A 23,227-nucleotide genomic window follows, 5' to 3' on the forward strand; every position below is an offset into this window, starting at 1 on the left:
CCAAAATGGTTGGATCATTTCACAACTCCACCAATAATGCATTAGTGTTCCAATTTTCCCACATCCTCTCCAACATTCATCATTTTCATGTTTGGTTATGTTGGCCAATCTAATAGCTGTGATGTGGTACCTCAGAGTTGATTCGATTTGCATTTCTCTAATCAATAGTGATTTAGAGCATTTTTCATATGATTATAGATGACTTTAATTTCTTCATCTAAAAACTGCCTGTTCATATACTTTGACCATTTATCAATTGGGGAATGACTTGTATTCTTATATATTTGACTTAATTCTCTATATATTTTAGAAATGAGGCCCTTATCAGAGATACTGGTTGTAAAAATTCTTTCCCAATTTTCTACTTTCCTTCTAATCTTGATCGCATTAGCTTTATCTGTGTAAAAACTGTTCAATATAAATCAATCAAAGTTATCCATTTTGCATTTCACAATGTTCTCTATCTCCTGTTTGGTCATGAATTCTTCTGTTCTCCATAAATCTGATAGGGAAACTATTCCTTGCTCTCCCAGTTTGCTTACAGCATCAGCCTTTATATCTAAATCACGAAGCCATTTTGACTTTATTTTGGTATATGGTGTGAGATTTGGGTCTATACCTAGTTTCTGCCACAGTCTTTTCCAGTTTTCCCAGCAGTTTTTGTCCAATAATGATTTCTTATACCAGAAGCTGGGGTCTTTGGGTTTATCAAATGGTAGATTACTATAGTCATTGACTACTGTGTCTTGCATATTTAACCTATTCCACTGATCCACCTCCCTATTTCTTAGCCAGTACCAAGCAGTTTTGATGATTGCTGCTTTATAATACAATTTAAGATCTGGAATGGCTAGGCCACCTTCCCCTGCATTTCTGTTCATTAATTCCCTTGATATTCTGGACCTTTTGTTCTTCCAAATAAATCTTATTATTTTTTCTAACTTTATAACCATAATTTTTGGTAGTTTGGTATGGCACTGAATAAACAAATTAGCTTAGGTAGAATTGTCATTTTTATTATATTAGCTCAGCTTACCTATGAGCAACTGATGTTTTTCCAACTATTTAGATCTGACTTTATATGTGTGAAAAGTGTTTCGTAATTGTGTTTATATAGTACCTGGGTTTGTTTTGGTAGGTAGACTCCTAAATATTTTATAATGTCTACAGTAACTTTAAATGGAATTTCTCTTTCTATCTCTTGCTGTTGGGCTTTGTTGGTAATATATAGAAATGCTGATGATTTATGTGGGTTTATTTTATAGCCTGCAACTTTGCTAAAGTTGTTTATTATTTCAAGTAGTTTTTTATTTGATTCTCTAGGATTCTCTAAGTATAGCAGCATATCATCTACAGAGAGTAATAGCTTTGTTTCTTCTTTGCCTATTCTAACAACTTCAATTTTTCTTCTCTTATTGCTAAAGCTAATGTTTCCAATACAATATTGAACAACAGTGGTGATAACGGACATACCTGTTTCACCCCCAGTCTTATTGGAAATGCTTCTAGCTTGTCCCTATTACATATGATGCTTGCTGAAAGTTTTAGGTACATGCTATTTATTATTTTAAGGAAGATTCCACTTATTCCTATGCTCTCTAGTGTTTTTAATAGGAATGGTGTTTTATTTTGTCAAAAGCTTTTTCTGCATCTATTGAGATGATCCCGTAGTTTCTGTTATTTGTTGTTGTTGATATGATCAAATATGCTATAGTTTTCCTAATATTAAACCAGTCCTGCATTCCTGGCATAACTCATACCTGGTGCTGACACCTAAACTGGGAGAAGTCAAAACAGAGAAAGAAAATTATAGACCAATTTACCTAATGAATATAGATGCAAAAATTTTAAATAAAATATTAGCGAATAGATTACAGCAACTTATCACAAGGTAGGTGCCCTTATTATCCTCATTTTAAAGACAAGAAAACTGACTTCCACAGGAATCCACAACTGATAAATGTCTTGAGGCAACATTAGAACTCAGGTCTTATTGACTCCATGTCCAACACTCAATCCACTCTGCCCCTGAGCTGCCCTAAATAAAGGGTTTTGTTTCTTTCAGCACTGACTGACTTGACTAATTTTCCTGTAATGCCCCCTTTAGTCCTAGCAACATACTTTGGCAAAAGGAATCCAAGTGTTATTATCCCCATTTCAGAGAATACAAATCTGAGGCTCAAATGTGAGGAAAGGCTAAATTCACATTGCTGGGAAGTATCAGAGCCAGGATTTAAGCCCAGGGCTATTCTTAATTCCAAGTCTAGCACTCTATGCCACAGGGTTTGTTTTTTTTAAAGATGTTTTTATAAAAACAAATGGAAAGAAAAACTATGCTAACCTCAGAATAAGTGGATTACTTGTTTTTGAGATTCCCCATTCTGATGCAGTCCTTTCATTTTTTAAATTACACCCTCTCTAAAAGCTCTGTGAATTTTGATTGACAACACAATCCGGTATTCTACCTTCCAGTGACAAACCTCTAGTCATCCCATCTGGGTGCTCATTTTCCCATTCTGCTCTTAGAATTATCCATACTTTCAGGAATCTTCCAGCCAAGCCCACTGTAGACATTTATAATATAACTTTATATCTAAAGGGAGATGTACAACGGCTTTCTAGTTTGTCATGATACCAGCATAAAATTTTATTGTAATATTCACTTTAGAGAGTGTGAGGGAAGCTTATGTTTATTGGGTTAAGGTGATTTATGCTGCACCATTGGACTAGGGAGGTTTCTTTCTCTAAAAGAAATGTAGTAATAATGAGTTGACTTTTTAAATCTATACAAAAATTCAGCCAAGAAGAAATAGCACATTAAAGAATGGAAATAAAGTACAATGACCTGGAAAAAGACATTCACAAAAATCTCAATAGTACAACAAAAGGGGGGTAATGCCCGAACGACACTATGATGGCCCCTAAATAATACCTCAGTGTCCTTACTCAGATGAAATAAGAATCAAATGAGATAACAAAAGAACAACACTGCAAACCTCATGTAAATGCCAGGCATTATTATTATTATTATTATTATTATTATTATTATTATTATTAATCATTGCATATTTACTTACCTATGTATCCCCCATCTTGCCTAGACCATCCATCAACAAGCATCTAAAATGCACTTGCTATGTGTCAGACACTGGGCTAAGAGGTGGACTGACCCCACTCCAAGAGCAAAAACATAGTGCCTACCTTCAAGGAGCCCATACTGTCATAAGGAAGACAAGATACAAAGAAACATGAAGACAGGTATTATAAAAATGAATTTGTGGTGGTTCAGTTGTTCATTGGTGTTTGATTCTTCATTACCCCACGGACCATAGTGCACCAGGCTCTTCTATCCTCCACTATCTTTTGAAGTCTGTCCAAGCTCATGTTTGTTGTTTCCATGGCACTATATATCTGTCTTATCTTCTGCTATTCCCTTTTCCTTTTGCCTTCAATCTTTCTAACATCACAGTCTTTTCTTTTTTTATCTTTTAAAAAAATTTTTTTTGGGAGGGTTAGGCAATGGGGTTAAGTGACTTGCCCAGGGTCACACAGCTAGTGTTATGTGTCTGAGGCTGGATTTGAACTCAGGTCCTTCTGTGTTTTGTTTGTTTGTTTGTTTTATTATATTTATTTTTTATCTAACAGTCTTTTCTTATGAGTCTTGTGTTTTTATTATGTGGCTCAAAAAAATGGAATTGCCAACCAATTGTTCAAAATTCCATGTGGCTAATAAGGACTTTGAGGAACATGTAAGGAAAGCCAAAAATCAATGACATTTGAGTATTAGATTTAGCATGTTTGATATGTGTTTAGTATGATTAATATTGACCAAATGGTTTTGAAAGGGATGCAATAAATTCTTCTTAGGATTCAAATCACTTATCTAGTTGGTGGCTGGAAGAATAGACCATACTTCACCACAGATAACATAACACACATACCCAGGACTTAGCGGAGAAATCACATGAGATGGGATGTAGCTGTTATGTTCTACTCCCTCTTTGTTGACTAGTTGCACATTTAGTGATGTTGAACAAGATGTCATCAGTTTCTGAATGTCTTGTTTGGTGAATCTTTATGCAATAAAATGGCATCATATCATTGGACAGATGGGTGGCACAGTGGATAGAGCACCGTCCTTGGACTCAGGACAACCTAGGCTCAGATCCAGTCCCAGACAGTTTTTTGCTGTGTGACTCTGGAAAAGTCACTTAAGCTCTGTCTCAATTTCTTCATCTGTAAAGTGGGCATAATAATAGTCCCTATCTCCCAGGGTTATGGTGAAGATTAAATGATTTAATAATTTTAAAATGCTTAAAAGTTTCTGGCACATAGCAAGCTCTACATAAATGTTAGCTATTATTGTGGTTTACTATGAAGCAATACATTTGACTCAGGTGAATACCCAGAGAATGTATATAATCCCATTGTACCCATAGGTCTCAACTAAAGGCTATCAAAATGGAGCACATTACTAAGATTTTTTCCCGTGTTGACATTCCAGTTCTCCAATTAGTGCACTGTTTTCTTAATTGGCTGCTTCAGTATTCAGGAAGGACTGAGAGTGCATCAAAATGGTACTTGATATGTGTGACAAAGTGATAAATAGTGTTTGTGTTTCCTCCTTGGTTACTAAGAGTAATTGTTGGTTTTTGAATGGCCTTTCAGCATACCCAAATCCCCTAGTTTAGACAGTCAAATAAACAAGCCAGTAGGCAGAGAATAAAGGCAGGACTCCCTAATTTTCTAATTACATATGGACAATGGCCAGGTGGTGGACTTGAGCCTTCACCTATCAATTCTGCAGAATAGTAGACTTCTGAGTTCAAGATTTTATTTTGCCTTCCAAAGAATACCAAGATCTAATTTTGCAAAGATTAAAATAATCATTTGGTTGTTTTCCTAACCTAATTTATTTCATCTAAAAATCTAATAGAAAAGAACTATTCCCTCCATAAATGGTTCTCTAGTAAAATATTTTCTTAACTAGAATACAGTAATAGCAGAGAGAAATTGCAAGGGATATTTTTCCTATCTACTTTAATAAATAAACGGCCAAGTAGGGATCTGCAAGGTACTGGTTCAGGCATACCCCAGGCCCGTGATCCATCTTTCAGCTCTTTGCCACTTCTCAACTGACAGCTAAATTACTTCATGGAGAAGGCTCCTGTAGGCTGTAACCAACAGCTTGCCACCCAGACTTAGTGAGGGAAAATGTGCGTAAACAGAAATTGAAAGGTAATTTTCATTAACTGAGCAAGATGGGGCAGGGGCACTGGAGTAGAATCTTCATGGGGATGTAAAGTTTGCAGATGAGAGGAGAGAAGGAAAACAAAACACATTTTAATGGAGCTTTAATCTCCTGGTCAAGTGGTGATCATCTGTTCAGCTTTATGGAGAACAAGAATCCCGAGCTCATACTCTTTTTGGCAGGCCTGCCACCAATCTCAGGCCTGTCCATATACCTCAAGTCTGAATAATTTTCTTTTTCTTTTTTAGGCAATTGGGGTTAAGTGACTTGCCCAGGGTCACACAGCTAGTAAGTGTCAAGTGCTTGGTATGAGGCTGGATTTGAACTCAGGTCCTCCTGACTTCAGGGCCAGCTCTATCCACTGTGCCACCTAGCTGCCCCCCCCCCAGTCTGAATAATTTTCAATCAATCCACGTAATACCTTCTCTGACAATTATGCACACAAGTGGCTGGATTTCCAAAGGACCAGAAATTGACCTCTCACAAAAGTGAACATAACAAGGGCCTTTCAAATCAGAAATTAAAGCATACAGTCAAAGATTTAGAATTGAAAAATATAATCTAGAGGTAATCTAGTCCAACCCTTCATTTTTACAGAAGAGGCCCAGAGAAGCAAAGTGATTTTCCCAAGATTACACAGATCATGAATGGTAGAGCCAAGTGAACTAAAAAACATTTTAGCTGCATCATACTGCTTCCCCCTGACTCTGAATATGGTCATTGTTCCACTGGGCCACAAGAGGCATTCTTTTTATATCATTTAAATTCAATTTGTTGTTTAGAAATTTTTCAGTCATGTCTGATTCTTGGTGATCCCATTTGGGGTTTTCTTGGCAAAGATACTGGAGTGGTTTGCCATTCCCTTCTTCAGATCATTTTATAGATGAGGAAAGTAGGGTTAAGTGCCTTGCCCAGGGTCACACAGCTAATAAATGTCTGAGGCCAGATTTGAACTTGGGAAGATGAATGTTCCTGACTCCAGGCCTGGCGCTCTATGCCCTGCACCACCTAGCTGCCCATTATATTCAGTGTTATTCAAGATATATTTTCAGTCTGTCTTCACCATGCAAGGCATTGTTCTACATGTTGGGGACAGAAAATAAAAAACAATTCCTGCTTTCAAGGAGCCTACATTCTACTAATAGGCTATAGCATGTTTATAGATAATTAAAGACAAAGTCTATCTACAAAAATACAAAAAAAAATTTAGAGGGACATAATACTAATAGTTTGAAGGATCAGCAAAGACTTCCTGAAGAAGGGGGTACCCAGAGCTGATCTTTGAAGGAAATAAGGGGTTCTAAGAAGCTGAGATAGAGGCAAGAATATGCTGCAGGCATTCAGAACAGTCAGAAATGGAATATTTTGCATGGAAAATCATAGGCCAGATGGATTGAAATGGAGAGTGCGTCAAGGGGTGTTGTTAAAGATGACCTAAGATGGAAAAGGTAGATGGAAGCCAGAGGGCTTTAAATGTTAGTCTGAGAAAACCCCAATTTATCCTCAGGCCAAAGTATTCTCCAATGGAGACCCCCCTATTAAGAGATGAGTTTTTAGAAGACCTTAACTTAGTAAGAAAACAGAATCTGTAGAAAGTTAATGAGAACTGTTGGTTGCAAACCAAGTGTGGTGATAATAGACTGCACACAGTCAGGACATGTCTAGAATCCTAGGATTTAGAACCAAGAAGGAACCTTAGTGGTCATCTCTTCTAATCCAATCTAGTGCAGTGCATTTCTGCTCTCCATAGGAATGAGCTCTGCTTATGAATAGCCTGCTCAAGTCAGATATAACCATCTTGTTCCAACAGAGATCACTCCCTATTTGTCATCCCTCTATTGGGATCGTTAGTGATACCATTCCCCTGAGCAGGAAGAGAACCCTTTCTTCTGGGGATAAAGTTAGAGTGGGGACTGATGTATTGCACAGAGAAGGTATTTAATAAATATTTCCTAAATATATACAGAAAGAATATACACAAAAATGAATCTACCCTAAAAGACCTCCAGCCCTCTGTTCTAAAAGCTGACAAATGCTGTCCTCTCTCCATCCATGAGCAAGGTTTGAATTCCATCTGTGCCCTGACTGTGTTACTTTGGACAAGTCATTTTCTTCCTGGGCCTCAGTTTCCTCATCTGTAAAATAACAGAGCTGGCCTAGATGGTGCCTGAGGTCCTTTCTAGCTCTATTTTCTTTTCGTGATTCTAGACAAGTCACTTCATATCCCAGGGACTCAGTTCCCTCACTTGCAAAATGAAGAAATTGGACTTGATGGTATCTAAGATCCTCCCCAAGTTGAGGACAATGATTCCAGGAACCTAAGAGTTCCCATGGAATTGAGCCTCCTCAGTCTTCAATACCACATCAGTCCCTTATGGAGCATCCCATCCAGAAAGGCTGACTCTCTCTGTATGTGCCATATCCCAGTGTGATCTCGTCAAAAGTTCATGTGCTTCTTCACAAGGTTCCTGGATTTCCTCCACAAGCTCAAGTGCCGAATCTGCTCTGCCTTCCAACATGGTGTCAACTACATATACATAAGCACACCTTTTAAAATCGGCTTGTGAAATTCCTGTGAAGGGACAGCAGGGCAGCAGACAAATCTCCAAATGCTACTCAGGGCATATGGGTACTGACCCTTCAAAGCAGGAAGGCCAACACCGATGCCCTTCCAGCTGGGACGCTCCTTCCGCACTTCTTCCAAAGGAGGGCGCCTGGAGGGCAAAGCTGAGATAAGTTTTTCCCACACACACATCCCACCTATGCTCTTCAAATAGCTCACTTAATTGACAGCATCTTTTCCCTTGAAAATTAACAAATCAAAAATCCTCCAAGACGTTGTCAGAAGCCGACGATATCTCAGCATCCCAAGGAGGTTTCATTACCGCCATGTCACCTTTTACCTGCCTTGTGCATATTCCTGTCTATGACATCCAGCCTGAAAGACGAATTCTTTACAATTCAATTTCAAAAACTGGGCTCCTGATAGCATTGGATCAGATTGCCTTCTCCCTGGATTCAGCACAAGCTTGCGTGGTTGTTAAGGTCACAGAAAGGATAAAATGGTCTTTTCCAAACTGGAGCTTCTGTCTTCTCATTCTGCTTCATGGTAGAGGTTAACCTTCTATTATTCTTCATAACTTCTCCCCGACCAACTGATTCTAGTGTCATCGAAAAGTATGTGACCTGTTGGTGTGTATAGGAAATTGAAGGACTGGGGTTACAAAGGAGAGACTTTCTGTTTACGCTGTCCTTTTTAATCAAGCCAGTGTCCGAGGCTGAGAAGTCATACACATATGGGTACATGCAAACATATGCATATACACACAAATCAGGTAAGTTCAGAAAAGGCTATTAGATAAGAAAACATTTATTTTAAGAAAGAAGAGAAGAGTGTCTCCTGAATGGATTGGGCAACTTGGTTAGAAAAGGGTCCCCAATCCATTCATGGAGGTCAATGTCACACACTTCGCATTTCAAAGCTGAAAATTTGTTAGGAATATGGCTAGCTGAAGACTACTAACAGGTCTGATGATTATTTTGATCGATTCAGTGTTTGGGGTTAGATTAGCTGGTTGATTGCCTCAATCCTCTACTTCCTTTTTGTCCATTGAGTCCTAGATTACAAACTCACATTGGCAGCTATTTGGGCTATAATTCCATAAGGTAAAGATTGTAGATTAGATCTAGCCCAAGGGGCCTTTGGTGACAGTTTGGTAAAACCTATGGACACTCTTTTCGGAAGATGTTTATAAAAACCCAAAATAAAATGTATAGGATTACAAAGAAGCAAATTGCTTTCAGAGATAGTTATCAAAATTTATTTTTTAAAAAGTTCACAGACAGATGGTGGGGTGGAGCCAAGATGGCAGAGTCCAGGCAGCAACTCAGTTGAACTTTAGCTATATTTTCCTCCAAACAATTTTAAAATAAAATTGCCTCAAATCAAATTCTGGAGCAGTGGAGCCAACAAAAGATCAAGGTGAAACATTTTTCCAGCTTACTGGGGCAAGACTGACAGCAGGCCTTGGAGGAGGCTGCAGCAGCAGCAGCAGCAGCTTCAGGATCTCTCAGTCCAGAGATGGCAGGGGGTTAGATAACTGCCCTGAAAGATTACAGGAGGACCTTTGCTGGCTCTGGGTGCAGGACCCTGTTGTATCATCTATACATAGCTCCCGGTTGCAGTTCTGAAGCAAACAGGAACATTAGCACTTGTGGCCACAGATGAGAAGTGGGCTTAATCACAGTTCCAGAGCCAAGAGGAGTTACAGCCTTTGGGTCTGCAGGTGGGTAGGGGCTCGGGTCATATTCCAGGGTGGAGAAGAATGCGTATGGTCACTGGCAAGGGAGCAGAGGGCATGGCCTCAGCTCCAGGGCAGAAACGAGCACTAGTGCTTCTGACTACAGGAGAGCAGGTAACTTGGTTACAATTCCAAGGCCAAAAGCAGTGCTGGCACTTGCAGCTGCAGAGGAGCAAGGTCCCTTCCTGGGTACGGCACAGGCCAGGAAAATAGCGACTTCACCTATCCTTAGATCAAGCCTCCTTGGAAACACTGAAAATGTACAGAAACTCAGCACTATCTTTGAAAACAGTAGCACAAAAAACAAAGTTTGGGACAGTGCCTCCTCAATTTTGGGAAAAGACCCAAACTTAAACATAAAGTTGAAAATTAAGAAATAAGCTGGAAAAATGAGCAAACAACAACAAAAAAAAGGAATCTGACCACAAAAGCTTCTACAGTGACAGGGAAGATCAAGACACAAACTCAGAAGACGTTGATATCAAAATAGCTACAAGCAAAGCTTCAAAGAAGAAATGTGAACTGAACACAAGCCCAACAAGAATTCCTGGAATGATCAAAAAAGATTTAAAAATAAAATAAGAGAGGGAAAAGAAAACTGTGGAAAAAAGAATGGACATCTTAGTAAAAAGAGGCACAAAAATACCAAAGAAAATAACCACCTTAAAAAACAGAATTGGCCAAATGGTAAAAGAGGCACAAAAGAAAAGTACTTCTTAAAAAGCAGAATTGGACAAATGGGGGGAAAAGTAAAAATTCACTGAAGAAAATAATTTCTTAAAAATTAGAATTGGGAAACTGGAAGCTAATGACTCTGAGACATCAAGAAACAAACAAGGTTGAAAGAATAATAATAAAAAAAAAGAAAATGTGAAATATCTTATTTGAAAAACAATGGGCCTGGAAAATAGATCAAGGACAGGTAACTTAAGAATTATTGGACTACCTGAAAGCCATGATCAAAAAAAGAGCCTAGACATCATATTTCAAGAAATAACCAAGTAAAACTGCCCTGATATCCTAGAACTAGAGCCCAAAACAGAAAGTGAAAGAATCCATTAATCATATCCTGAAAGAGATTCCAAAATGAAAACTCACAGGAATATTGTAGCCAAATTCCAGATCAATCTGGTTAAGGAGAAAATATTGTGAGCAGCTAGAAAGAAACAATTTAAATATCATGGAGCCACAGTCAGGATAGCATAAGAAATGGCAGCTTTCACATTAAAGGAGCAGAGGGCTTGGGATATGATGTTTATATGATAAAGGCAAAGAAGCTAAGATTACAACCAAGAATAAACTACCCTGAAAACCCAAGTATTAATCCTTCAGGTAAAAAAATAGATATTTATTGAAAGAGGACTTTCAAGAATTACTGACGAAAAGACCAGAGATTAATAGAAAATTTAATTTTCAAATACAAGACTAAAGAGAAGCATAAAAAAGATAAATATGAAAGAGAAAACATAAGGGACTCAGTAAGGTTAAACTGTTTACATTCCTATATGGAAAGAAGATACTTTTAACTTCCAAGAGCTTTTTCATTAAAGTAATTAGAAAGCACATACAAAGACAGAGGGTATGGGTGTGAGTGGACTATGATGATAAAAAAAATACTGAAAAAACAAGAGGTGAAAAAAAGGAATGCACTGAGAGAAGGGGGGAGAGAGAAAGGAAAGGAAAATTATTTCACATAAAAGAGGTGTGGAAAGAAGAGCTTTCACAGTGGAGGAGAAAATGAGGCTGTTGGTAGGCAATGCTTGAACCTCACTCTCATCTGAATTGGTTCAAAGACAGGATAACATACACATTTAGTTGGGCATATAATCTCTCTTACTTAACAAGGAAGTAGGAGGGGAAGGGGATAAGAGAAAGTGGGGAGGGCACTGATAGAAGGGAGGATGGATTAAGGAAGGCAGTGATCAGAATCAAAAGAGACTTGTGAGCAAGGACAAGGTAAAGAGAGTGAGAGCAAGAGAGAGAGAGAGAGACAGGCAGAGACAGAGAGACAGACAGAAAGAGAAAGGATAATCAGAGAAAAATAGGATGGAGGGAAATACACAGTGACTAATCATAACTGTGAATGTGAATGACATGAACTCACCCATAAAATGGAAGTGGATAGCAGAGTGCATCAAAAAACAGAATCCAACATTATGTCGTTTACAAGGAACACACTTGAAATAGAGAGATACACACAGAGCAAAAATAAGAGGCTGGAGCACAATATATCATGCTTGAGCTGTGGTTAAAAAAAAAGGCAAGGGTAGCAATCTTGATCTCAGACAAAGCAAAAGCAAAAATAGACTTCATTAAAAAAAATAAGCAAGGTCAGGGGCAGCTAGGTAGTGCAATGAATACCATTCTGGCCTTGGAGCCAAGAGGACCTGAGTTCAAATCCAGCCTCAGACACTTAACACTTACTAGCTGTGTGACCCTGGGCAAGTCACTTAACCTCTATTGCCTCACACACAAAAAAAGAGAGAGATAAGCAAGGAAATGGCATTTTTCTAGAAAGTTACCACAGACAGTGAGTTAATATTAATATTAAACACCTATGCACCAAATGGCATAGCATCCAAATTCTTAAAGGAAAAGTTTAATTAATTACAGGAGGAAATAGACAACAAAACTATGCTAGTGGGGGTGGGGCCTCAACTTTCCCTCTCAGAACTAGATAAATCTAACCACAAAATAAATAAAAAGAAGTAAAGGAGAATTTTAGAAATGTTACATATGATAGCTCTCTGGAGAAAATGGAATGGAAATCAAAAGGAGCCCTTTTTCTGGGCTATATATGGCACTTAACAAAAACTAAAACCTCATAAACAAATGCAGAAAAGCAGAAATATTAAATGCACCCCTTTCAGAGCATAATGCAATAAAAATTACATTCAATAAAGGGCCTTGGAAGCAGGGATTAAAATTAATTAGAAACTAAATAATCCAATCCTAAAAAATTAGTGAGTCAAAGAACAAATCATACAAATGATAAATAATTTCATTAAAGAGAATGACAACATTGAGATGACATACCAAAATTTGTGGGATGAAGCCAAAGCAGCGCTTAGGAGAAAATTTATACCTATAAATGCTTACAACAATGAAATTAGAAAAGGGCAAATGCAAATTTGAAACAAAAATTGGAGACAGAACAAATTAAAAATCCACACTTAAATGTCAAATTAGAAATCCTGAAAACCAAAGGAGAGATTAATAAAGTTTAAATTAAAAAACTATTATTAGAATAAATAAAAGTAGAATCTGGCTTTTTGAAAAAAAATAAGACAGATAAACAATTACTTTTTTTTAAAAAAAAGAAAGAAGAAAAACAAATTACCACTATCAAAAATGAGAAGGGTGAATGTACCACCAGCAGAGTTGAAATTAAAGCAATTAAAAGGAGCTATTTTCCCCCAATCATAGGCCAATAAATCTGACAATCTAAGCCTAATGGATGTATATTTACAAAGATATAAATTGTCCAGATTAGCAGAAGAGGAAATACAATACTTAAATAACATTATCTTAGAAAAAAACTTGAAAAGGTCATAAATGAGTTCCATAAGAAAAAATTCCCAAGACCAGATGCATTCACAAGTGAATTCTACCAAATATTAAAAAATTAATTCCAATACTATATAAACTATTTTGGAAAACAGACAAAAGGAATCACATCAACACAAATATGACACTGACATCTAAACCAGCAAGAAAAAAAAACAGAGAAAGAAAATTATAGATCAATTTCCCTAATGAATACTGATGCAAAAATTTTAAACAAAATACTAGCAAAGAGATTACAACGATATAGCACAAAGATCATACACTATGACCAGGTGAGACTTATACCGGGAATGCAGGACTGCTTCAATATTAGGAAAATGATTTAGATTATTGACCATATCCACAACAAAAATCATATTGTTATCTCAATAGATGCAGAAAAAGCTTTTGACAAAATACAACATTCTTCTTAAAATGATAAGTGGTATCTAACTAAAACCATCAGCAAGCATTACCTGTAATGGGGTTAAGCTAGAAGCTTTTCCAATAAGATCAGCAGTAAATCAAGGATGCCCATTATTACCACTATTGTTCAATATTGCACTAGAAATGACAGTTTTAGCAATAAGACAAGAAACGTTGAAGGAATTAGAATAGACAATGAGGAAAGAAAACAATCACTCTTTGCAGATAATATGATGGCATACAAGAGAATCCAGTAAAAATTAGTTGAAGCAATTAACAATTTTAGCAAAATTGCGGGATATTAAACAACCCCATATAAATCATCAGCATTTCAATGTATGACCAACAAAGTCCAGCAGGAAGAGATAAAAATGGAAATTTCACTTAAAAATACTGCAAACAATATAAAATACTTAGGAGTCTACCTGCAGAGACAAACCCAGGAACTATATGACTACAATTATGAAACACTTTTCTTGCAAATAAAGCTAGATCTTAAAAAATTGGAGAAATATTAATTGTTCATGAGTAGACTAAGCCAATATAACAAAAATGACAATTCTACATACATTAATTAGTTATTCAGTACCATACCAATCACACCACCAAAAGTTATTTTATAGAGATAGAAAAAAATAATAACAAAATTCATTTGGAAAAACAAAAGGTCAAGAATATCAAGGAAATCAATGGAAAGAAGGTGGCTTAGCCATATCAGATCTCAAACTGTATGTAAAGCAGTAATCATTGAAACAATCTGGTATTGGTTAAGAAAAAAAAGTGGAGGATCAATGGAATAGATTGAGTATACAATACACAGTGGTAAGTGAGCATTGTAATCTAGTGTTTGATAAACCCAAAGATCTAAGTTTTTGGATCAAGAACTCACTACTTGGCAAAAATTGATGGAAAAACTGGAAAGAAATGTTGAGGGCCTGCACTGACAAGTCAGAGGATTTAGGCCAGTCCAGGTTTTACCTGTTGATTTTCTGTGTCCAATGGCTGCTTAAGTCAGAAATGTGGGCTCGCCAATCCCCCTTGCTCTGTCTCTCTCTTGAGAACAGAAGGACCTTGAAGATTACAGGAGGCGAGGAAAAGGTTCAAGGGGGGACTCCCCCTGGTTACTGTTCCCATGAGAAAAATAATTGTTGATACTTTGCCTTTGCTACTCTGGTACTGATCCCACGAGTGAGGTATAAAAACCCTAGCCCTCAGATTAATAAACAGAGCTGGTTCTTTACTTGCTACCCACCTGGCCTGCATTTTTCTTTCTCGCTCATACTCGACCAGAAAACAAACACTGCCGTGGATGTAGGCGCTCGTGGTGAAGAAGTTTGGCAGAAAATAGGTATAGACTCACATTTCGCACTGTATACCGAGATAAGGTAAAAATGGGTACATGGTTTAGACATAAAGTGATATTATAAGCAAATTAGGGGAAGGTGGAATAGTTTACCTGTTAGGTCTATGGATAAGTGCAGAATTTATAACCAAAGAAAAGACAGAGAAGATCACAGGAGACAAAATGGATAATTTGATTACAATAAATTAAAAAGGTTTTGCACAAACAAAACCAATGCCGCCAAAATTAGAAGTAAGGCAGGAAACTGGGGAAAAGTTTTTGCTGCAAGTTTCTCCGGTAAATGACTCATTTCTCAAATATATAGAGAACTGAGTCAAATTTATAAGAATGTGAGTTATTCCCCTATAGACAAATGGTCAAAGGATATGAACAGCCAGTTTTCAGAAGAAATGAAAGCTATCATAGTTGCGTGAAAAAATGCTCTAAATCACTACTGATTAGAGAAATGCAATTTAAAGCAACTCTGAGGTGCCACCCAACACTTACCAGATCAGATGATATGACAGAAAAGAAAAATGAAAAGTGCTGGAAGAGACTGTGGGGAAAAATGGGACATTAATGCATTGTTGGTAGAGTTGTGAACTGATCTAACCATTCTGGAAAGCAACTATGGCCAAAGGGCTATAAACCTGTGCGTACCCTTTGACCCAGCAATACCACTACTAGGTCTCCCACAATACCACTACTAGGTATCCCAAAGGCATGAAAGGAAAAGTAAAAGGATCTATATGTACAAAAATATTTTCAGCAGCTCTTTCTGTGGTGTCATAGATTTGGAAATTGAGGGGAAATGTCCATCATTTGGGGAATAGCTGAGCAAATTGTGGTATATAATTGTGCTATAAAAATGATGAATAGGAAGGCTTCAGAAAAACCTAGGAAGACTACATGAACTGATGGAGAAGGAAGTGAGTAGAACCAGGACAACACTGTACACAGTAATAGCAATATTATATGATGATCAATTCTGAACGACTTAGCTATTTTGATCAATACAATGATCTAAGATAATTCTAAAGGACTGATGATGAAAAATGCTATCCACCTCTGGAGAGGGAAATGATGGAGTCTGAGTGCAGATTAAAGCATGATTTTTTCCACTTTATTTTTCTTGCCTTTTTTGTAACATGGTTAATATGGAAATGCATTTTGCCTGATTTCACATTTCTTGCCTTCTCAATGATTGAGGGAGCAGTGGGAGGGAGTGAGAGATTTTGGAACTCAAAATTTCAGAAAGATGAATGTGAAAATAAATAATAATTTTTTTTTTCAAATGTAAAACAAGTTCATGGACAACAGGTTAAAAGCTCCTGAATTCTAGAGAAATAACTGTGGTGTAGTAAAGAGAGTTAGAAAAACTGGGTTTAAAATCACTTTGGACACAAGCTATGTAACCATCTACAAATATTGAAATGAAAATGAAAGTATTAATGTTTGTAATAATAATAATATGGTGTTTACCATTTATATAGCATTTTAAGGTTTGCAAGTCTCTTTTATAAATATCATGTCAGCTTATTCTTACAACAACCCCACAAAGTAGATGCTATTATTATCATAATTTTTAAAGAGAAGGAAAAAGAGGCAGACAGAGGGTAAGTGAATTGTCCAAGTTCATGCAGCTGGAAAGTGTCTGAGGCTAGATTTGAACTCAAGTCTTCCTGTGGCTCCTACTTGATGGGGTTGTGAGGCTCAAGGGACTATTAATGACATTATATACTTCAAAGTGCTGTGTAAGCATCAGTTAATAGTGTTATTTGAATCAGGAAGACCTTAGAGATGATCTCTTCCAACTGATTCACTTTACAGATGAAAAAAATAAGGTTGGGGAAGGAATTTTTGCAGGGTCACAACATAATATTGTTAAATTACACCCTGGTTGTACTTTAACTCTCTCCCTGCCACCAGAAAATTAAAATGAAAGTAAGCCCTAATTGCTTGATCCTTTACAATACAATTTATAATACAGGCAAGATCTTAATTTTCATTTATTCTATGCGTCTAATTCAACCAGCCTAAGCAAGTGAGTTCCTTCATTCACCTCATCAAGGTATTAGAGCGGGCTCCATTAATTCAGCCACCACAAACTCTCCTGCCACAAGTGAGCATTTGTCTAAGAAATAGTTCATCTGAAGCGTCATAATCCCCTTAGTTGTCCCTGGCATAATGATTGGCCATTCATCTGCCTTGCCCTCTCCACCCCCTTATCCAAATATTTCAGATGTTCCTGAAATATGTCAAATAAAGCATTATGACACCATAGAGACAGACAGCCTCAGGGGATGGGATTTATAGCATCATGGTACAATACCAATGACAGTTACAATGGCCTAACCTTTTAGATCAAGACAGGTAGAAAGAGAGACATCAGAACATTTCAGACCAAGATGGTAAACTCTGAAGGTAATATCACTTCCAGAAGTGTCCAGGGTTTTTTGTTTTGTTTTGTTTTGATTTTTTTTTTGTGCAGAAAAAACACTATGAAAATCATTCCCTGTGTAGAGAATGTATGATAAATATGTGCCCGTTAAATTAAAAGAAAAAAAAGATCAAATGGCTGAGAAAAGGTTGACTTTCTGCATTGCTAGAGGATTGAGTGATAGATGGGGGAGGGCATGAAAATGAGATTATTCTCTAACTTCTGCCTACAGTGAATAAGTCAACAGATTTATTATTATTATCATTATTATTAATATTTTACAGCTCATCCCCCTGACTAGCCAGGAGCTGATTTTATTAGCATTCAGGCTATTTCATACTAAAAACGGAAATCCTTGAAGAACAAAAGTTCATTTAAAAAACATGGCCACAGGGAGGAAGATTTGTCTGGTAACTGCTATCTCTTTGGTGCTATTTTCTAAAGGCCATGATTAGTGTGTGTGTGTGTGTGTGTGTGTGTGTGTATGTGTGTGTGTGTGTGTGTGTGTGTGTGTGTGTGTGTGTGTGTGTTTAAAGAAGATTTAGTTTTCCTGCCCTGAACTGGGCTTAGGTAATTGTGTATCTGCTTGAGTGCTGAATGCCATCTATCGCCTTCTTTATAAAGTTTATGACCCTCCTGCTCCTTTAAAGGCCTCAGGTGGCTGATTGATGAGCTAGTTCCTGATACTAACCATGAAGAATGGCTTATCTGAGAGATGGGCCTCTGTCTCCCTGGAGGATTACAGGAGTTAAAAGCAACCCTCTGTTATAGACAGTGCTTCTTCCCTGAATCAGATCCATCAGTTTGCCTGGGGAGCTCTTGGTGCTAGGATACTGACTGCTTTGGAGGCCTGAGAGCTGCAGCTGTGCTCATGTCAGATACTGGCCTCCATTCCCATGTGGCTAAAGGGAGGCAGAAGAAAGAAATTCTCATAGTTGAAGGCACAGGAAGAGAGAAAAAGTATTCCTTGGTACCACTTCTGATCATGTCCCCTTTGGGGGACCTTTAAGTGGGACTGAAGCAAATATCATTACGGAGTCTCAGGTCAATTCAAACCAACATGTTGGTCTGGCGTGTTTGTACATACCTAGAGTCCCTGGAAGACTGAGACTGGTGGATTGCTTGAGTTCAGGAGTTCTGAGATGCAATAAGGCTAACTAACACTGATTGGATGTCTTCATTTTATATCTGTCATAAATATGGTGATCCCTCTGGAGATAGGGCCACCAGGCCACTTAAAGAAGCATAAACAAGCTCAGGTTGAAAAATAGAAAAATAAAGCAACATATTGAAAAATGATGAGCGTATGAGTAGCCAACAGATTTTTGAAAAATGATGAGCGTGTAAGCGGCCAATAGATTTCCTGGATGGGTGAGATAAGTATACCCAGTCTCAAAAAGAAACAAAACAACAAACATTTATTAAGTACCTATTATCTACAATGTCCAGATCATATGTTACACCCTAGGGATATGAAGACAGAAACAAAAATCAGTCTCTGTCTTCAAGGAGCTCACCCTCTTTCAGGGTGGGATGGGGAAGGAACAGATAAGGAAAGGAGGTAGAAAATGAGATGAGATTTGAATATAGAGATTTGACTGAGAGAATGAGTGAATGAATGAAAAGGTACTTAATTCAGCACAAGCTATGTGCTAGGGAAACTGAGGCAGCCCCCGTTCTCAAAGTGCATATGAGGTAATAAGAGAGACATTTACATGGAGGAGGGTTCAGCAGTGGAGCAGATGGAAAATATGGGAAGTCCTTAAGCTACAGCGGCAGGTAAATGAATGGCAGGGTGCAAGGGGCTCTCAGAAGTAGAGGTGATAGAGTCTGTCCTAGGCATACAAAGGCCCATGGGTGAAGATGGAAAATTATGCAAGAGGAGCACTAATTAGGACGGGTCGGTTGGACCCGATTATGAAAGGGAACCATGTGAAATAAAAAATGGAAAGGTAAGCCTGAGCCAGATTGTGAAGGGCTTTAAAGGTCAAGCTGAGAAGATTGTATTCATTTCAGCTCCTCTTATTTCTTATTTGCTGAAATTTGCTTCCTTTTTCTCCTCCTTCTAATCCTGTTGAATGACATCTTTGTTTTCGTGTTCCACTGGCATCCCTGCGCTGCTGTGTTCTCTTCAGCCTGCTCTTTCTGATCAGCTCTCCTGTGGACTCCCTTTAAATACCTTTCACAGAGAAACTTTCATCCAGCAAATGGGGCTCTCCTGATTTCTCAGGATTACTCGGGCTGCTGGTGAGTGTGGAAGAAAAAAGCTTTCAATCCTTTGTGAAAGCCCATAGAGAAAGGCTTGCAAAATTGGACAATTATGGCTCTATTACATGGGAGAAGACTCTCTTTTTTGAGGAAAGGAGGCATGACAAGAGGCCTGCTTCTGAGATTTGGACATTTCAAATCAAATAGGAAAATAGGAAGCATCATTTCGTAACAAATCTTGTGTACACTTGGGCATATGACCTCCCCTCCTGCCCAAGAATTGTTGTCTACTGAATCAAAGGAAGGAAGAAGGGTATAATAATAGCCAGAAAACTGAGTTTGGAGCCAAAATACTAGGGTTCAAACCTCAGTCCTGTCACTACCTGTATGACCTTGGACACGTCTCTTCTCTTCTCTTGTCCTTAATTTCCTGGCCTGTAAAATGAGGGGAGTAGACTAGATAATCCTTAAGATTCCTTCAGCCACAAGCTCCTATGATTTAAATCACTGAACCTCTCTGGGCTTCAGTTTTCTTATCTGTAGAATGAGGTCTTTGAAGAAGATGACCTTTGAGGTCTCTAACTCTGAATTTGTTATTCATTCTTCAAAATTCACCTACTTTGTGAAAATTTCTTTAGCATTTTAGGATTAGTAAAGCACTTTACAAAAATCACCTCACCAGACCCTTACAGCAACCCTGGGAAGAAGGTGCTATTATTATCCCCATTTTACAGATGTGGAAACTGAGACTTAAAGAGGTTAAGTGACCTGCTCAGGGTCATACAGCTAAGTATCTGTAGTAGGTTTCCAACTCAGGTCTCCCTGGCTCCAAGTGCAGTACTCAAACCACTATGCTGCCCCTCCTATGAGAAGAGAGAATGGCTTTTGGGGCTGACAAACTTAGGAAGATGAGCCAGGCAGAATTTACCAGGTATATACATCTTTAAAAAAGCAACTCTAACATAAATAAACTTTTGTATGTCCTACTTACATCATGCACTTTTCCATTAGAAAGCCAATTATACCTTGAGCAAAGATGGCTCTTTTAATAAATATTTACAGAGTTGAATACTAATGTACAATGGCGTGTCAAAGAATCTTAAACAAAATCCTTCCTCAAACTTAGTTAACTCAAACAAAAAGTCAAACAATGCAAAAAAAATCTTTATGCTTCACGTCTCTTGTCTCTTCCAAGCTCTACTTCAATCCTATGAGTAGGGATATTTTCACACAAAAGCAGGGAATCATGGGGAAGGGCAAAACCTGACTGTATCCTACCCATAATTCAATGTTTTTGAATCTTATTAATTAGGAGCCAGGAGACTTGGGTTCTATTCCAGAATGGATACTGAGTCTCATGTCCCTAATTTATAGAATTGATGGTCTTTGTTGTTACTTTGGATAGGCACAGGGAGAGCCATAAGTAAGAAAGATCATCTTTTACCCATAGTCACATCTAACAGACAGCACTTGAACCTAGGTCTCCCTGGCTTCGGCACCAGCTCTCTGTCCATTTTGCCTCAATGTTTCTTGGGCTAAATATAATAAGATAAAAGAGGCATAGGCTTGCTACCTGAGTATGAAACAATCAGACTGATAAATAGAGGTTGGAAGGAGTCATGGATGGACAGTAGCTATTCATTAAAAAATATTGGGGTTTTTTAGTGCATATGAGTCATCAGGGTGATGGAGAAGCCCCAAAGCCCATGTATATTGGGTTTCATTAAGAGTGGCAGAGCTTCAAGGAGTAGGGAGGTGAGGGCCTCACTGTATCTCTGCCCTTGTCAGGCCTCATATGTAGTGCTGTGTTCTATTCTGGGCACTCTGGTTTAAGAAGGGAATTGATAAGCCAGAGAGTGTCCATAAAAGGGCAACTAGGAAAGTGAATGACATTGAAGCCATGACCCATGGTTAAAGGAACCGGGCATGTTCAACCTGGAAAAGGGAAGACTTGGGAAGAGAAGGGAAGTGTGATAGTTTCCTCCAAATATCCAAAGGGCCATCATGTAGAGCAAGACAGACTAGTTCTGTGTGGCCCTGGAGGACAGAGCCAGTGGCAATGCTTGGAAGATGCAGAAAAGACAGATTTAGGCTTGATGTCAGGAAAAACACCTTCACAATGAAAGCTGCCCCAAAGTGGAGCAGGATGCCTCTAGGGGTCGTGGGGTCTCTCTATTTGGAAGGAATCAAGCAGAGGCCTCATGACTATTTCTAGGGGATGCTATACAGCCAACTACTTTCACGTACGGTTTGGATTTAATGTGCGGGGAGGTCCTTCAAGGTACATGGTCCCTTCCAAGGTACTAAGGTCCCTTCCAACTCTCTAGTTCTCTGATTCTGTGATAAGTAGTTTATAGGCACTAAAAAAGCAAATAGATGTTGAGAGGAGAAGGATAGCCAAGCAGTTGGAGTTCCTGAAGCCAGAAGTTTCAGGTTTTTAATTCAGGCCTTTCCAGAAAAGTCCATGTGACATTGCAGGAAAGCTTTTAGTCAGCAAACAGATTCCTTCCCCAATGGCCTCTTCTATTTAAGTGGGTTTGAGCTAAGGATTTGGGTAAAGAAGGATCATTTACTCATCTGCTCTCCTCTCAGCTTCATTTTAAAGTTTTAAAAGGAGAAAAGTATTTAAGGTTGACAGATCTGAAAGTAACGTATTCTACCCCATTTGTGACCCCTCCATAACATTTACCATCGCCTGAGCCAAAACATTAGGCCCTGGGTTTCTGGTCAACTAATTCAAACAGTCAAAACAAACAAGTGTTCATATAAATGGGAAGGAATATCACTTTGCCTTTGATAAAATAATCCTGTAATTTATCCAATTTGTTTATTTTCAGAGGGGCCTGGAGGAACAAAGGGAAAGTCTGCCTTTGGCACAAAAAGGAGACCTGAGCCTCCCCAGCTAGCAAAAGGACAACAAGAGGTCTTTCCTTCATGCAGAAGTAAATCCATTCAGGTCAGGCTCACTCTCATATCCTTCCTTGAGTTAAAGCCAAAGGGGTTTAATGTGTCTATTAGTGGAGATTATGCCACAGAGCAGCTGCTATTTTCTTTTTTAAGGCAGTGTGACTACCCTGCTGGCTGATTTCTTTATAGACTATTCCATCTCCCAACTCCTTGCAGAATTCCATACCTGGGACTCTCCTTTCTTACCTTGACCTCTCTCTTGGGGGCTCAGATCAACTCTGACCTTCTACTGAAAGCCTCTCCTGATGTATCCCCACCCTTCCACTGCTAGTAAGTTCTCCCTATTGTGAGGATGTACACATGAGGTACCAATAATCAATCAATCCTTCAATCAACAATCATTTCTTACATGTTAATTCTATGCCAAAAGTGGATTAAGTTCTGAGCATATGAAGAAAAAGAATATATGCTTTTCAGGGATAAGAATTCTTCCTCTCTCCCCTTTCCCTCCCTTTCTCTGTCTATTCCTTCCCCTTTTCCTTTGCCTTTGCACTCCTAGAGAGCCTGACATATTTCTGAGGTGGGTCAGGTGCTGTGATGTAAGGAGCTCCCAGTAAGGAAAGTCACTCTACCAAGAAATATATTCAATTGTTTTGCAACTCAAAAAGCGTGACCCGAGTGATCTGAAATTTTATCCAGACAGTTACACTAGGGGCTATATCTATACGGAAGGCCAAGATGTCACCCATGCTGAGAATCCTGGGAAAGAAAAGAAAGAAAAGAGTGAGGGGATGAGAAAGAAAAAG

General features: G+C 38.3%; 1 protein-coding gene and 1 long non-coding RNA gene across 2 annotated transcripts in view; one reads left to right on the top strand and one right to left on the bottom strand.

Annotated features, from left to right (window-relative positions):
* RARB (retinoic acid receptor beta) overlaps positions 1-23,227 on the bottom strand; it is an 829,117-nt gene that overhangs the window by 513,864 nt on the left and 292,026 nt on the right. The gene's annotated exons all lie outside the window — the stretch shown is intronic.
* LOC110197318 (uncharacterized) lies at positions 17,223-22,464 on the top strand. Its single transcript, XR_002321446.1, has 3 exons — positions 17,223-17,290; positions 19,442-19,553; positions 22,352-22,464. It is a non-coding gene; the product is annotated as an uncharacterized LOC110197318 (long non-coding RNA).

This window comes from Phascolarctos cinereus, unplaced genomic scaffold (assembly GCF_003287225.1).
Source record: "Phascolarctos cinereus isolate Bilbo 61053 unplaced genomic scaffold, phaCin_HiC Scaffold_1;HRSCAF=81, whole genome shotgun sequence".
Classification (NCBI taxonomy): domain Eukaryota; kingdom Metazoa; phylum Chordata; class Mammalia; order Diprotodontia; family Phascolarctidae; genus Phascolarctos; species Phascolarctos cinereus.